Here is a 15,350-nt window from a genome sequence, read left to right on the forward strand (position 1 = left end):
AAATACTACTATTGTTATTACTTTTATTGTCATTATTATCATCATTATTATCATTATTATTATTATTATCCTCACAAAGGTCGTGGACGTGCTGGAGCCTATCCCAGCTGTATTATCATTATTAATAGCATTAATAGCATTATTATTCATTCATATTTACTAGTTCAATAAGTGACCACTAAATGGTTAAATTCAAGCGACAGTCTAAAGGAGAGCAAAACCATGGCCTGTGAGCTCATATTTAACAACAGACATATGGGCCATCTGAATGGACGCACGAGACAACTTTGAAGTCTGACTTTAGCGTGAAACTATCATACATAAAATATTAGTTGGTCCAAAACCAGTGGCACTGGCCTAACGGTCCAGCGAAAAGACATTCCCACTGGCTATGACTTAATCCTTGAATACTTGGTCGGTGTGACATGCAACCACAAAGTCAAAGCAGGTGCATCGCGAAACATTTTATTTAACAGGTCTCGTTACAAACAGATGACTGGAAGGAGTTACAAAGTACAGAAAAATAAATGAAGAGGAATCGAAATATGATGAAAGAAGTTGAAAATGAGAAAATATGAGCCTGAGTGGTGGCATTTATTTATGAATTTCCCTCTCTCGTTTATTTTGAAATCCAAAGCCAAGGAGACATTTGGTTTTCTAATGCGGTTTCACAACTGCACGCTTTATGGAGGCAAAGAAGTTACATTTCCCCATTATTTTTCACTCATTTATTTATGATATTTATGAAGTTTTTGGACAACATTTGACAGACGTTTGTCAAAATATGGTATCTTATGTTGACCTGTTCTCATTTAAAAAGGGCCCCAAGGCAGAATACAGGAGATTCAACTTGTAGATGCAAATTGAAATTGATTACTTAAAAAAGCAAATACTGTTGCTGGATTATGCCAAATTTGAAATGTGGTTCGGATCAATATTTACTCCTTGACAGATTTCCAAGTTTTACACTTCAGTGGCATGTGAAGACACATTTGCGCTGAGTTCACATGCAGAAACTTGATGCATTTGGCATTTACAGTACACTAAAACGTGAGACTTGCGAAACATGCCCTTGGCATGGCAAACATGCCATGCGATAAAGCCTGAAGTGCTAATTAATGAAACAGTGACAGTGATTTTAAGTCTTATACTTTTTGTAGTGTAAACTAAAGGGAGTCTAATGATGTTGTCGAGGCAGGATGTCATGTTAACACCTGCCTTAGTAAACTTGGAATAAACATGTTGGATTAAATCGGCACTTGATTGGGCTGAACATCAACATTTATATATAATAGGTCTGTGTGAAAAAATAATGTCAGCACTAAAATTCACCCCCTAAAAGAATATGTAGTGATTTATGGGCTTTTTGTGATGACTAAAGCCGCAAATGGGCACGCCCACTTTTGGCGCGTGGTTTTTTTGGTTCTCCATCTCAGGCTGTCAACATCATCGCAGGGAGGCTTGATTTGTGTTGTTCCTTGTTTCGGTTTGTCACGATCTGTTGTCACCTGGTGTCTGAAAGTGATTAATTGCCACTAAAATTCATTTGCACTTTCCTACTGTAGCCCAGTTGTACTTTCTGTATTGTGTTCTGTTTGTGCATTCTCTTTGTGTTTGTACTTTGTTATTCTTCTCTGTTTCGCGTAACAACCTATGAGCAATTCAGCTAATGAAAAAGCTTCTCCGAACGCAATGTGTTTGAGTATCTTGGGGACTTATGACATGAAACGACGTATGTGACAAGTGCACCTCAGACGCATGTAGGCTGCTAATTTCTTGCTCTTTTTGGTCAGACATGGAAAGGCTAATTGATTTGTGAGGTTTTGAGAGGTCATAGTAGAGATGTCCACATGTATTGGGGCCGATTGATCCCAGTTATTTTGACAATATTGACAAATATTGTGACAAAATGTAATCGGTCCCTATCATGTCTTCACATAAGGCATGAGGCGCGGGGAGGGGTTGTGGTCAAATTGCTAATTTTTTGTAGGCGTTCCTGAACATGTTAATTTTGTACTGATTTCTCCGAAACAAATTGATAAAAGTTAGAATACAAGCTAATATCATTTTCCTGCTTAAAAAAATACATACATTGAGCGTGTTATTGAAAAATAGACCATCTCAGCTCTGTGATCACTTTAACACCAATGAATCAAAACAAGACGTAGCCTAGCATAAACACATGCTGCAGAATGTAAATCATGTGTCTGACAGCAACTGAGGCAAGTCACAGTGTGTACACTGCAAACTTGTGTCATGTGCATGGCCAATAGGCATGTCCCGATACAACTTTTTTCACTTCCGATACAATACTGATGTTGCGGCCTAGAGTACTGTCCGATACCGACATCGTCCGATATCGTATCATATGGTATCTGCAGGAATGATACATGCATGAGACGGTGTGTCCTTATTCTGGTGTCCTGTGGTCAGCCATCTCTCAGCATTTTTAATAGTTTTGGTGGGTAGTTGGGTTTGTTGATGTCTTTGTTTGTTGTCTGGTTTTATTGTTACTGTAAAGCACTTTGAGTTGTATGATGAGGTGCTATACAAATAAACAGAGACCGGCATTCTGTCCCGGACGGACACCCATTTTGTGAAAGAACGGACTAAGGAAGGACGAAAGTGTTTTTTTTGTCAGTCACTCTATTCGTCCCTCACCAGGGTCAAGTACTGACTTACGTGTTGTGTTGGGTTCTTTTAAAAAGCAAGACCACTGTTCTCTTCTGCGATACCACGGAGCCGCCTTCATGTGCCTTTGCAGCAGTAACATTGCACAGGGATAGTCTGCTCTCTAGTGGTTCAATGCATGTAACACCATGGAAGCCACAGGAGTCAGGATGCCATTTCACTGACTGTAACACCCCCAGCCTGTCTTGTGTGTGTAATCCGGGATAATGTATGTATTGGCGTAGGAAAAGGGTGGATAGCAATTTTGTTTTGTTAACTAACCTTTTCCCTTTGCATGCAAACGATGCCCTTTGTGGGGCATTTTTAGACAGTAAAAATCTTTGCCAGCTCTGAGGTAGAATTAAACAACCCGGAAGTGGAAGTCTTTTGTTTCCTCCTAAAATAGCGGTATTTTACACTAATTATTTTATTGCAAAATAAAGCAATAAACACTGAAAACATATTGCATGATAATGCAAAAGTTTGGAAATAACACGCAAAATATATAAAGCAATCTCAAATATTCAATCAATCAATCAATCAAATTTATTTTATAGCACTTTTCATACAAAAAAATGCAACTCAAAGTGCTGTCCAATAAAAATGTCCAAAACACATCATAAAAGGAAGACCCACTCCCGCCCTCCCTCCCAACAAACCCAAAGACATATATCCGCCAGTACATCAGCACTCGCACATATACACACACACACACACACACACACACACCAAAAGCACACAACTTGATAAACTGTGTTAAAAAAGACTTAACAAGGCACGGAGAGACCATATGAGGAAAGGGTACCCAACGGGGGCTCATTCACGCTGAGGGGAATGACACGGGGAGTGCCACCATCACAGAGACCCCTGGCCCAGATCAGCCGGGGAGACCCCACACCTAGTGTGGGGGCCCCCGGTCACCTGGACCTAAAGAGCCCCTGCGATGACGCCCCCCGCGGGAAGGGCAGCCACCACCCCCAACGTGGAGGCCCCCCATGAGGAAACACTGGAGCTAAAAGCTAACAACAACAGAAAACAACAAAAGTAAAAGACAAAACAGTAATATAATCTAAGAACTACAATCAGTATGATAAATTATGATAAAGTAAAAATAATCCCCAATAAAAAGAAAAAAATAAATAAATTACTTCAATTATTTAAAAGCTAAACTAAAAAGGTAGGTCTTGAGCTTCCTCTTAAAAATATCAACAGTCTCTACGGACCTGACGTCCTCTGGCAGGCTATTCCAAACTTGAGGACCAAACGGTGGGTTTTGGTCTTCACCCTAGGAATAATTAAAAGGCCGGCGCCAGAGGACCTCAGGATGCGCGAGGGTTGGTATGGTAAAAGCAAATCAGACAAATAAGATGGCCCAAAACCATTAACACATTTATAAACTAATAAAAGTACCTTGACATCGATCCTGAAACACACGGGTAGCTAATGCGGTGATTTTAAAACTGGTGTAATGTGTTCTCGTCAGCACCCAAGCGGCTGAATTCTGGAGTAGTTGTAAAGCAAAGATACTCTTTTTGGGGAGGCCAGAGAGCAGGGCATTACAATAATCTAAACGACAGGAAATCAAAGCATGCATCAGCACTTCCATGTTAGCCTGAGAGAGAAACGGGCGGACTCTGGCGATATTCTTGATGACGCCCGGGTTCTTCACACATTCTGAGGGTTTAAAATCCAAAAAGTTTTGGAAAAAGTTTCTCTCTCTGACCTTCAGGGCCGATAACTAAAACCTCACTTTTGTCTTGACTGAGCTGTAGGATATTCTCTGTCATCCATGACGTAATATCTAAAATGCAATTTAAAAGGGTATCAATGGGTCCTGTGTCATCAGGAGACACGGCAATATACAGCTGTGTGTCATCAGCATAGCTGTGGAAGCTGACGCCGTGTCTCCTGATGACATCCCCAAGGGGAAGCATATAAAGATTAAAAGTATTGGGCATAAAATTGAATTGAATTGAAGTATCCATACTTACAAAGAAAGATCGGTCAGTGGAAACCAGTTAAAAATAGTACCAGAGATACCCACTAGGTTTTTAAGTCTATTTAATAAAATTTGGTGATCTACTGTATCAAAAGCAGCGCTTAGATTCTCGTGATACGGGCTCCGGTGTATGAGTGCACAAAGGATTTTTTTTCTTTGGTGAGTATGTGGGGTGGGGGGAATGTATGGATGGAAGTGCTTTAAAAGGATGAGGACAAAGGACAATTATTTTTATGAATAAGGACGGAGGGACGAGGACGCAAGGGTACCCAGGAGGCGGACGGACCGGCAAAAAAGGGTAAAGTGCCTATGTCTATTTATTCAACCCCAAACATGAGAATATACTGCACGTATAAAATAAATACAAAATCACTTAAAGCTGGACTCACGATTGTTTTTGTATATATATATACATATATATATATATATATATTTGTATATATATATACATATATATATATATATATATATCAGCTCATTTTTCAGGAAGTGAATTTCTCTCAGTTGTCAGCTCTGTGAATGTGAGCTGAAGAAATTGAAGAAATTCACTTCCTGAAAAATGTATCTTATACTATTTCTAAAATTCTGTCAGGAACCTTACAGCGGGACTGAGCATGGGAGTGTTTTACTGTTTATTTAATATTAATGCTTCAAAGAATAAATCACTCACAGCTTTACTTATTTAACAGTGACTTTTCAACCATGCACATTGCACATACCTGCACGTACATGTATTTTAAAATAAATGCAGGAACCTATTTGAGTGCTATTGGTCATTTTCATGTGAAGACAGAACAGTAACGTCTAGGCAGCTGCATTGATACATTTCTTTAAGGCTGAAACATTGCAAAATGCTCATTTGCGTGACTCCAAAATCCACGCTATCCGAGGGGAACATTAATTTATTCCTCAGTGGTGTAGTTCTGCTGTACTAGATGGGCCGGGAGTGAATAAAATAATAAAGTCATAGTCTCGTAATGTATGAGACACAACGGTTCACCTTAACGAACTTCGGAACAGTTATGCCGTGTTGTTTTTTTAGTACAACAAATCTTCTCTGGTAAACAAACAGTTTGAATGGCTCATTACGGTCATGCGATCACATGAGCTACCATAATACTGAATATACACAGTCGGTGATAGTGGTGTGTGTGAGAAAAGACTACTTACATATATACCATTTATTCAGGGGTAAAAAAAGAACGCTTGACTAGATCCGTCTGGAATAGACCAGCCATTTGGGAGCTGTCCCGAGTTTCCCAATTAACATCCGCCCCTGCCCCCCGCCTTCTATAACAAATGCGTACAAACAAACACAAAATGTCACCATCTCTGTAGTTGAACAGATAATTCGGACTCTGTAACTGATTACGTTTTATCCTGTGATCCCGGGAATAAAAGGATACAATAGTCATTGGATAGCAATGTAATGATCCCTCAGGGTATCTGTAATAAAGGCAGGGACGAGAGCCGAAAGAAGTCATTTTCCTTTTTCTAAATCTGGAGCGGCAGACTCTTTTTTTAGGTTTTACCTGTTCAATATTTCACTTTTCAATTTCTATATAAAATGAGAATCTGTCAAGCCACACTACGAGCACCCAGAGAAAACTTAATCTTCATCTTAGAAGTGCAGCCACTAAAACAATATTATGCAAGAAAAGGCTTTTACCATTTTTCTTTTGGTCTTAAAGTATTTGGAATGATTATACTCAAATATATACCGCAATTGTAAAGCATTCGTGTCCAGGGACAATGAGTACAGATCCTTCATCATGTGAATTTGCCTTAGCTTTGGATTCTCCAAACCAAAGGTTCTTAACATAGGTAAATACATATGTTGTAGTGTTGAAGCAAATGTCTTAAAACCTTACACAATTATATACTAGGATGTCTAGGTTGAAAACAATGTTAATTTCATTTCCAATCTATAGCAGACTGCTTACAATCACAGCAAAGCGCAGCCTTTTTTATTATTTGTGGTTGCAAAAGATTTCCCTGGAAGCAACATGACTCCCCGCATGCTCCTCCTTGTACCCACTGCTGGGTTAGTATCTCTTTTTATCAGCATCTCCCTGCCATCTTTCCATGAACGCGTGCCTCCTGTGTGCATGAATAACAGTGTTAGGATTCAAGTATCATGTTGAGAATGTGCAGGAACAAACCTATGGAGAATAGAATCCACGTTAACAGTATTTTTCCTGGTCCACCATCTGTGAATGATGACAACACAGCGAATAATATTATTCTTATGAGCCAAGATTCCGTTCCCATTTGCTTAAAGCTTTTAAAAAAATATTTGTGCATGGAGTTAATTCCGTTTATTTCATTTGCTCTCTCTTTTTTTCTGGACCTGTCATGTTTTTGGCAATACAGAAATTGAAAAATACCAAACGGAACATTAAATTTAATACATGAAGAATAAAACCTTATTGCAAATGACTAGCTTAATCCTTGCAAACCATTTTTGGCTGCGCACCAACTTTCACATGGTGAAAATGTCAAACTTACTTACTGTGTGTCGCACTGTGGTCACCGCCATTTGTCCATCTATTAATAAGATCTTCCATTCCATCTACTAATCATCAGTATTAGCCAAAAGGCAGAAATAAGGCATGAAGCATTGAGTATGTTTCCAGGTTCAAAAACGTTTCATTTTAAGCACACCATAAATAAGAAGGAATTGCTGTTGCATGGACATAAACGCATTGTTGTGATCAATCACTGTGAGCGTAGGCACTAAGAGCAACTGTATCATCTTTCTCTTCAGGCTTTGTGAAGATAGTATTTCTTCACAGATGCTTTTGACCCACATAAGCGTCAAAGCTGGTCGAACTGACAGTGACCGTGCCGGTCAATGCACATTTATCTTGAAAAAGGAATCTGATCTGATCTGATCTGAATGATCTGTATGATTTGCTCCTAAACATTCATTTTATTAGTCACAATTCTTAATCAATGGTCAGGGATTCGGATTGAGATCCAATTCTTTATTCTTATTCAGCATTAAATATTTAAAAATAGAATCGAAAAGCCAACTATTTGGCATATGCAGTATGGAAATGATGTGTTTGCATATCACTCTATTAGTACATTGGTTTCCTCACAGTGCTAAAACGCCACAATTTAAGGTTAATTGAAAGCTAGTCTGTACCCTGATAGCAAAATATGGATGAATCAATGTTGAAATATGGTTCGGCTTAAGTGTTGTATCTACGTTGAAACCTAAAGTAGAAATTATACAGAAAGTGCAAGGTTGATAAAATATTGGGTCAACGTTTGCTTTTCAACCATAAATCACACAACATCAATGTTGATTCAACCATCATCTAAATGGGAATTAAAATACTGTAAATGGGCTGTCACTTATAGCGCTTTTCTACCTTGGGTACTCAAAGCGCTTTACACTGCACCTCATCTACCTACTGATGACCCAGCAACAGTATGATCACTGACAATTAGCTGCCTTTCATTTGGTAAACGTAGGTATTATGTGTGCTTATGGAGTGAGATTTGTTTTGCCACATTCTAGTTGTGTTTGTAGAACATCTGAAAGCGCATTGAAGCTCTTTGACTGACTTTTGATATAGCACTATCCTAACTCAAATGCAGGTTTAGCACTATTCTAACATGACACACATAATCGTGTATTACTTCCATAACCATCTGGCTAACAGTGTATAGAGTTGGTTTGGAAAAGAGAACAGAGTTGGAACGTGACTGTGCCCTATGATTATATTCTCTGACACCATCCATTACAGCCCACTTAGATCAATGAGCAGGCAGGTATGACTGCCAAAAAGCTAAGCAGCTTGTGTACCTTTCCAAAGTACTTGAGAGAAACAATAACATTTCAACAAGTAAAGCCTTCACTTTTGTTCTTATGTCTTACCATTTTTTTTCATCTAGTAGCATTCAATTTTTTTTTCTGTCCATGCGAGTATGGTGACCGATACCTGCCCTCTCTAAAGCTCAAAAATAAACAGAACACTTATTTTTTTGCCAAGCTAAAACCTGTCTCATTCAAAAAGGGTGCCATACACCATACAGTATATGAAACAAATCAAAACAGAGACAGGCAAAAACATAAAGGTAAAAACTCAAGCAAGAGTCCTCACATCTATACATAAAACAATTGTGACTGCAAACACTTATCCAGCACCAATTCTGAGCCCAAGCACTCAAGCAGTACCAAATGTTGAGTCATAGTGGTTGTAGATGTACCGAGCTAAGGTCATGCATTCAACCTCTCACCAATGCAGCAAGTTGCCTCGAGCCCCCAGGACACAGAAGTGAAAGAACTACCGCAGCCCAAGACATAGCGCCAAGGCGCACAGGCGCTGTGCGGGTAGGCCCCAAGGCATCGACAGAGACGGCCGACGCAATAATCAAGCCCCATAGCAGCCACCCCCTGCAACAAATGCAGTTCTGGTAAAAAGAGCTACTCAGCCATGACAACAACATCCAGCTATTATTTAAACTATTGAATTTTAATTACAAAGCTTTAAGTCTCTCTGGAGAACCTAAACAAGGCCATTGGTTTGTTGTTGCAGTATATCACAAAAAATCCATACGGGCCTATAAAAACAGACAATTTGTCTCGCCCTTTCCTGCACCAGGTCAACATTGGCAAGCTTTGTGCAGACAAGTCAGCAATTAGTAGTGGATCAGTGACGTACAAAATTGAACCACAGCACTATACTACACAGGTTGCTAGACTAGTGTACTGTACACTGTACTGTATATGTACTCAATCAGTATTTTCTCGCATCATACTGGAATTTGGAAATTTGTAGTCGTCAGCTGGGAACAACTCCAGCTTCCCTGCTGTGACCTTCAATGCAATAAGTCGGCTGGAAAACGAATGGTTGAGCACACAACTCAGGTGGTGTCATGGTAGACCAGCACAAGTTCAGGCAGCTCATGATGTCAAATCTAGAGTGACGTCTCAGAGTAAACTAATTACCGCATCCTACCATCAGAAAGAGATGAGGGCTGTTACTTACTGCAGATTGAAGAGACATTCTACCACACACTAAATCATAATCAACTTAAACCCGACTGAGCTCATCATTGCCCTTATTAGGACACCAGCTGGAATTGTTTCTGTTTTTACTGTCGGAACACTAATAATTCACAAACATTGTGAATGCGTTTAATGCATTACTTCATTAGAGTGGATGTGGGATAAACGCCATGGAAGCCCTTCACAGCTAGATTGGATATCAAGTGCCCCTGATATGCAATTGGACAGGACTGCTGGCTACAGAGCCAATTTCATGCAGGATGGCAGTCAGTCTCCGGCGTGATTAAATGCTCGTAGCCACATAAAGTACGGGATTAAAGCAGCAGCCCTTTTCTGTAATCATGAAGAAACAATAGGAAAACTAAGAAAACTCAGCTCAGATGGAGATGAATACCAGATAGGTCATCTTCTATCCGAAACAAACAAATAAGTCTTCTCAAGTTTTTTAAAAATTTCTCACCAGTATTGTAGCTTTCATCTTGAGCCTAAAGCACTGGACTGAGATGAGAGAGCACGCTGGCATTCACGGTCTGGTTGCATTTCATTTGCACGTTAAAGAGGATCTCCCAGAGTGTGAGAATGCATGAGTCAAACAAAAAGAGTTGGGCAGAGAATACCCAGTTAACATTACTCGGTGGTGTTTGCTGCCACGACAAAGAAAGCAACAGGGACAAGGGGCATGCATGAATTATTTGAACTAAAGGCAAACAGTGGGTCGGAATTTCCTTCCTTCCTATTTCCTTAAACCTCAGAAAGATGTGCCTGATTTGGTTTATTTCCCAGTTCCAAAACAAAAGCAACACTTCCGCATTTTTGTGTATTTAAGGATATGGTATGTTTTGCAAAGGAAAATGCACTTAATAGTAAATTAATATTAAACTACAATTTTTGCAAACCTGATGGCTAGTTGTAGGGGGTCATACTTTCCATTCCCGTTCCAATTCCTTTCTATTACCATTTTGAGCAAGTCGCTAAACATTGTTAAATTGGAAAAACATGCAATGGTTTCCAAAGAATACTTATTTAAAAGAAGCGTTAGGGTATAAAAATGTTTTCTTTCCTTACCAGCAATAAGTCATCATGATCATGGTATGGTTTGCACTGTCAGTAGCTATATTATGCATTTTAAATTAATTTAACTTCACAGCATGCGCTTGAAAGTTTTTAATTTATAGTCAAATGTGTTGTGTGACAATATAATTTATTTTTAGTGAAACTGCATGTTGTAAATAAGATACTTATAAATATCTAAACTGAATATTATATATATACATATATATATACATATATATATATATATATATATATATATATATATACATATATATATATATATATATATATATATACATATATATATATATATATATATATATACACACACACACACACCCCCACACCCACACCCACACCCACACACACACACACACACACACACACACACATACACATTGGGAGAGCTGACAATCGCCTGTTTCCCGTCTCCACGTGGTCCCAGTTGGTCCGAGTCAGCCAAATGATGTTCAGAACGGACTTAACCTGTACCACGTCACACGCAGGTGCTGCACTCCTGACACGAGGCAGAGTAAGGAAAAAATAAAACAGTTTTGTGTACCTTGCGGTCCCACAATGCAATGACATGCCGCATACAGGAAGTCCTCAAGTCCTTTCGTAAAGAAAGAGGTCCTTCACTGGCGATGTAACCTGATTTTCAGTGTATGTCGGATTTCACCAATAAAGTCGAAAATTTACTATCAAAATACTTTGTATGAAAAAAAAAGAAAACATATTAAAATAAAAAGCATAAGATGCTGTACTTAGCATTACTGCTGAGAAGTGGATGGAGAAAGAGGAGAGAAGGGTGAAAAAGGCAAAGTTATTGCCGGCGCGCACAGACACGATCAAGACACTCTGCACATGCACAAGCGCAAGGAATACTGGTCTTTGTAGTACAGGAAGAGATTGTATGGGGAAGTGCGGTGTTTGGCGCGCAACCACCACAAATACACAAGCAGAGGTAAATAAGCTCTGAGACGGAGCACAAAAGCACACTTTTGGAGCGTGGAGGAAACCGGCTGCTTCATTCTTGTGGTGAGTGACATGAATATCAAGTGTTTTATTGACAGTTGAAAGTAACCAGGGGAAATGACGTCCATTTGAGTCACGACGCCGTGCATCGCCGTCACAGTAGGTTAATCAAATGCCGGAGTAACTCTGTCCACTCATTCATGTAAACGGGATATTCAGAATGTTTCACTAATCTGGATTTTTACCTTAACCCGAATATTGACTGCATGTAAACGTAGTCACTATGGTGCTGGGGACAAAAGAGAACAGGAAGAGGCACAGGCGTCGTAAAGTCGAAACACCATAGGTCGCGTACGTCATAATTCAAAGACTTCCTGTATTCTTTTTATTTCACCGATCACCACGTTCTAAGTTTGTGTGTGTCTGTTGTTTTGTGCGGGGCCTGCTTGTGACATGGAGATTACATTCTCGATGACGAGTGGCTGCCGGCGACGATGGATTTTTTATATTAGGGCTGGGAAAAAATATCAAATGTATCGTGACATTTTATGATAACCTATGTTATGTTTTGCATGTTGTATAACATAATTTTGGAACATTTGATGTGCTTAAAGTTGAGCTTTGTGAACTGAGTTTTACTTATTGCACTCCTGTCTGTCAGGAACAGTTACTGGAACAGTTTATGCAATTTTCAAGCATGACACTTGAATAAATGTCAAATGGCACTTACGTTAAACCTTTGGAAACACATGCCTCAGTTTTTTTAATATATATGTTTGTAATATTTAAGTGTCACAATATGTATCAGGTCACAGCCCAAGTATCGGGCTGTATCCGTATTGGATTTGGACAAAAGTGTGTCCTCCCAGCCCTAATTTTCTCAGCTTGTCAAACATACAAACTAAAGCAAATGAAAGCTGTGGGCCATATTACTGCCCCACATTTGAGAGTTTATGCTCTTTCATTTCAAGTGTTTTTCTTTGTCTGTGTAAATGTGTGAAATTGAAAAAAAAAAAAAATGCTCAAAACAGTTAACGAGCCTAACAACAGCCAATGTCCCTCTCTTTGACACGACACTGCCTGCAACCTGTGTGGCGTGAAATGTATTGTAGGAGCTGAGGTGTCCTTGCTTGGCTGAAGAATCTCATTTTGTGACAACAAAAGACAGTGCCTGTTTTCCAAGACAATAATCCGGGTCATTGCCCTCAAATAAAAGAAAGTACCACATTCAACAACAACAATGCATCTCGGGACATAAAAGACATCTCCTTTTACATGGGGGACAAAAACTAGATATAATGCTTGAACACGCTAGTCAATCGGGTACACCTGTGATCACAATCTGTGATCCAATACAACTGATTCATGAAAGATTTTTTTTTTTCCTTCATATGATTATAATATAATTCATATACGATTGTGATTGTGTTATGGCTGTCAATGGTGCCCACATGAAGTGTCAGCTCTCAACCCATCATCGTTTCTAATATTTTAGTTGTAATTGTTTATTTTGCTTCAGTTTATTATGTGAAGACTTGGCTTGGAGACCGAGGTGTCAAAGGTTCAAATCCTGCTGTGGAGCAAAAATGTTGAAATGAGGAATGGCTGTTCTTGAGCGCTTGAGCACCTGAGACAGCCACGTGACTATAATAAATAAAGAGATGGGACTGATGCCTGGTATCAACTATTCATTTTCTAATGGTACTCAACGTGAAAACATGGCAAGACAAACGGCAGGCTGAAAACACCACACCTATCAAACATTCACATAAAATTTTGATTTTAAAAAGGTTAGATGAACCGTCAGAGGAAATAAACATCCTCATCCGGAGGCATTCTGGCAACCCTGCGAAGGTAAGTAAACATGTCAGTCATCACACATTTCCTCACGCTGGTGAAGCCCAGATCTTTTAATCTAAATGAAAAACATATGCATACAAAAAGAGGAGGGGGCATAACGAAAGGCATGTTTCCATGAGAAGAGGCGCCTCTGTGAAAATAAACTGTTGTGCAGAACTTTTAAGTGCAAACACGCACACATGCACGCACATGCACGCTTGCACATGAGCACATTTTGTAATAAAGGGAGATTCTATGACATTTTAAAGTGTGCGAGCTAGAACCACAAATCAGAACAAAATGGTGCACATTTGAAATACTGCATTTACGAACTGTTTTTATGAAATGACTTCACCATCAAAATGCTGCTTTGCATCAAGACATCTGCAGCTGCCTCGCTGATTGGAGGACATATTTTACTAATAATAGCAACTATCAGGTTACCTCCAACTTCCAATACTTCGTAGCTTCAACATGCAGATTAATAATGACACCCAAAGGAAACTGGACCAGAAATTATTAAATGCAAAGCCATGACCAGAAATTAGGCAGGAAAATCTGCAATCAGCAAATTGGCAAAAGGAATTGCATGAGATAACCATGTAGCTGTATTAATCCATGTATTATTTTGTAACATATTCTCTCATAATATAACAATTTATCATTCATACCCTCGCTATGTCAAACTCCTAAGAGATTGTTTTAATGTGTTTTTACTAGACTTTACATGATTACCATTTTTGGGCCCGATCACTGACTGCCAATCAGTGAATTCAAAATAACAAACAAAAACAATAACTGATCTGATCAAAAGCTGGAGCAATTTGTCTATTTAAAAAAAATGTTATGTAATGTATATATTATTTTATTTTATTTAAAAAACTACCGTTTATATTAATAACCAATTACATATGCCAGATTATAGCCATTGGCTAGTTCGCACCTGTAGTCCCTTGGCAGGTTGTAACATTTTCAGTATACTTGTGTACTGATTTCTGAGCAGTATTCTCAAGCATTTTTGCCAGTGTTTACCAATTTTTGCAATGCCCAAAGGAAGGAAAGTAGAGGGGAAAAAACAATAACTGTGATTTGAATACAAAACATGTATTCAATCAAGCAATTGGTCAGGATGGCAGAAAGTGCGCCTGTGTCTTTGGCGACCCTCTTGACAATTCGGCTCATTTTACTGTTTTGGCTGATTGGTGCTTCATTCACACAGGGTTCTATTCTGGGGCCATTGCTGTTCTCATTGTATTTGCTGCCAGTGGGTTCCATCCTTACAAAATACGGAATCTCCTTCCACTGCTGCGCGGACGACTGTCAAATCTATATCCCGCTAAGCAAAAAAGAGGCTTCCTCCTTAAGACCACTTTTGCCCTGCCTAGAGGACATCAAAGACTGGATGTCCCACCCTGTTGACCTGGGCCCCCTGTCTTCACATCTAAAGCCAACAGTCTCAAACTTGGGTTTTAAAATGGACAGTGATCTTAAATTGGACCAGCAAATCAGCGCTGTTGTAAAGTTGAGCTTCTTTCACCTTAGACAGTTGGCTAAGGTAAAGCCCTTCCTTTCCCATCAGCACTTAGAAACAGTCGTCCATGCCTTTGTCACATCTCGGCAAGATTACTGCAATGCACTTTATTTTGGAGTCAGCCAGTCCTGCCTCACACGTCTCCAGTTGGTCCAAAATGCTGCTGCCCGCCTACTAACTGGAGCTCGGAAGATGGGGCATATAACGCCAATTCTGGCCTCACTTCACTGGCTCCCAGTGCATTTCAGGGTTCAATTTAA

The 15,350-nt window shown here is 39.4% G+C and overlaps 1 protein-coding gene across 1 annotated transcript in view; it reads right to left on the minus strand.

Moving 5' to 3' along the window:
• The window catches only part of tspan9a (tetraspanin 9a), a 222,225-nt gene that overhangs the window by 196,825 nt on the left and 10,050 nt on the right, over positions 1-15,350 (minus strand). The window lies entirely within an intron of this gene.

Source organism: Filicampus tigris, chromosome 4, assembly GCF_054856515.1.
Source record: "Filicampus tigris isolate MCC_2025a chromosome 4, RoL_Ftig_1.0, whole genome shotgun sequence".
NCBI lineage: Eukaryota > Metazoa > Chordata > Actinopteri > Syngnathiformes > Syngnathidae > Filicampus > Filicampus tigris.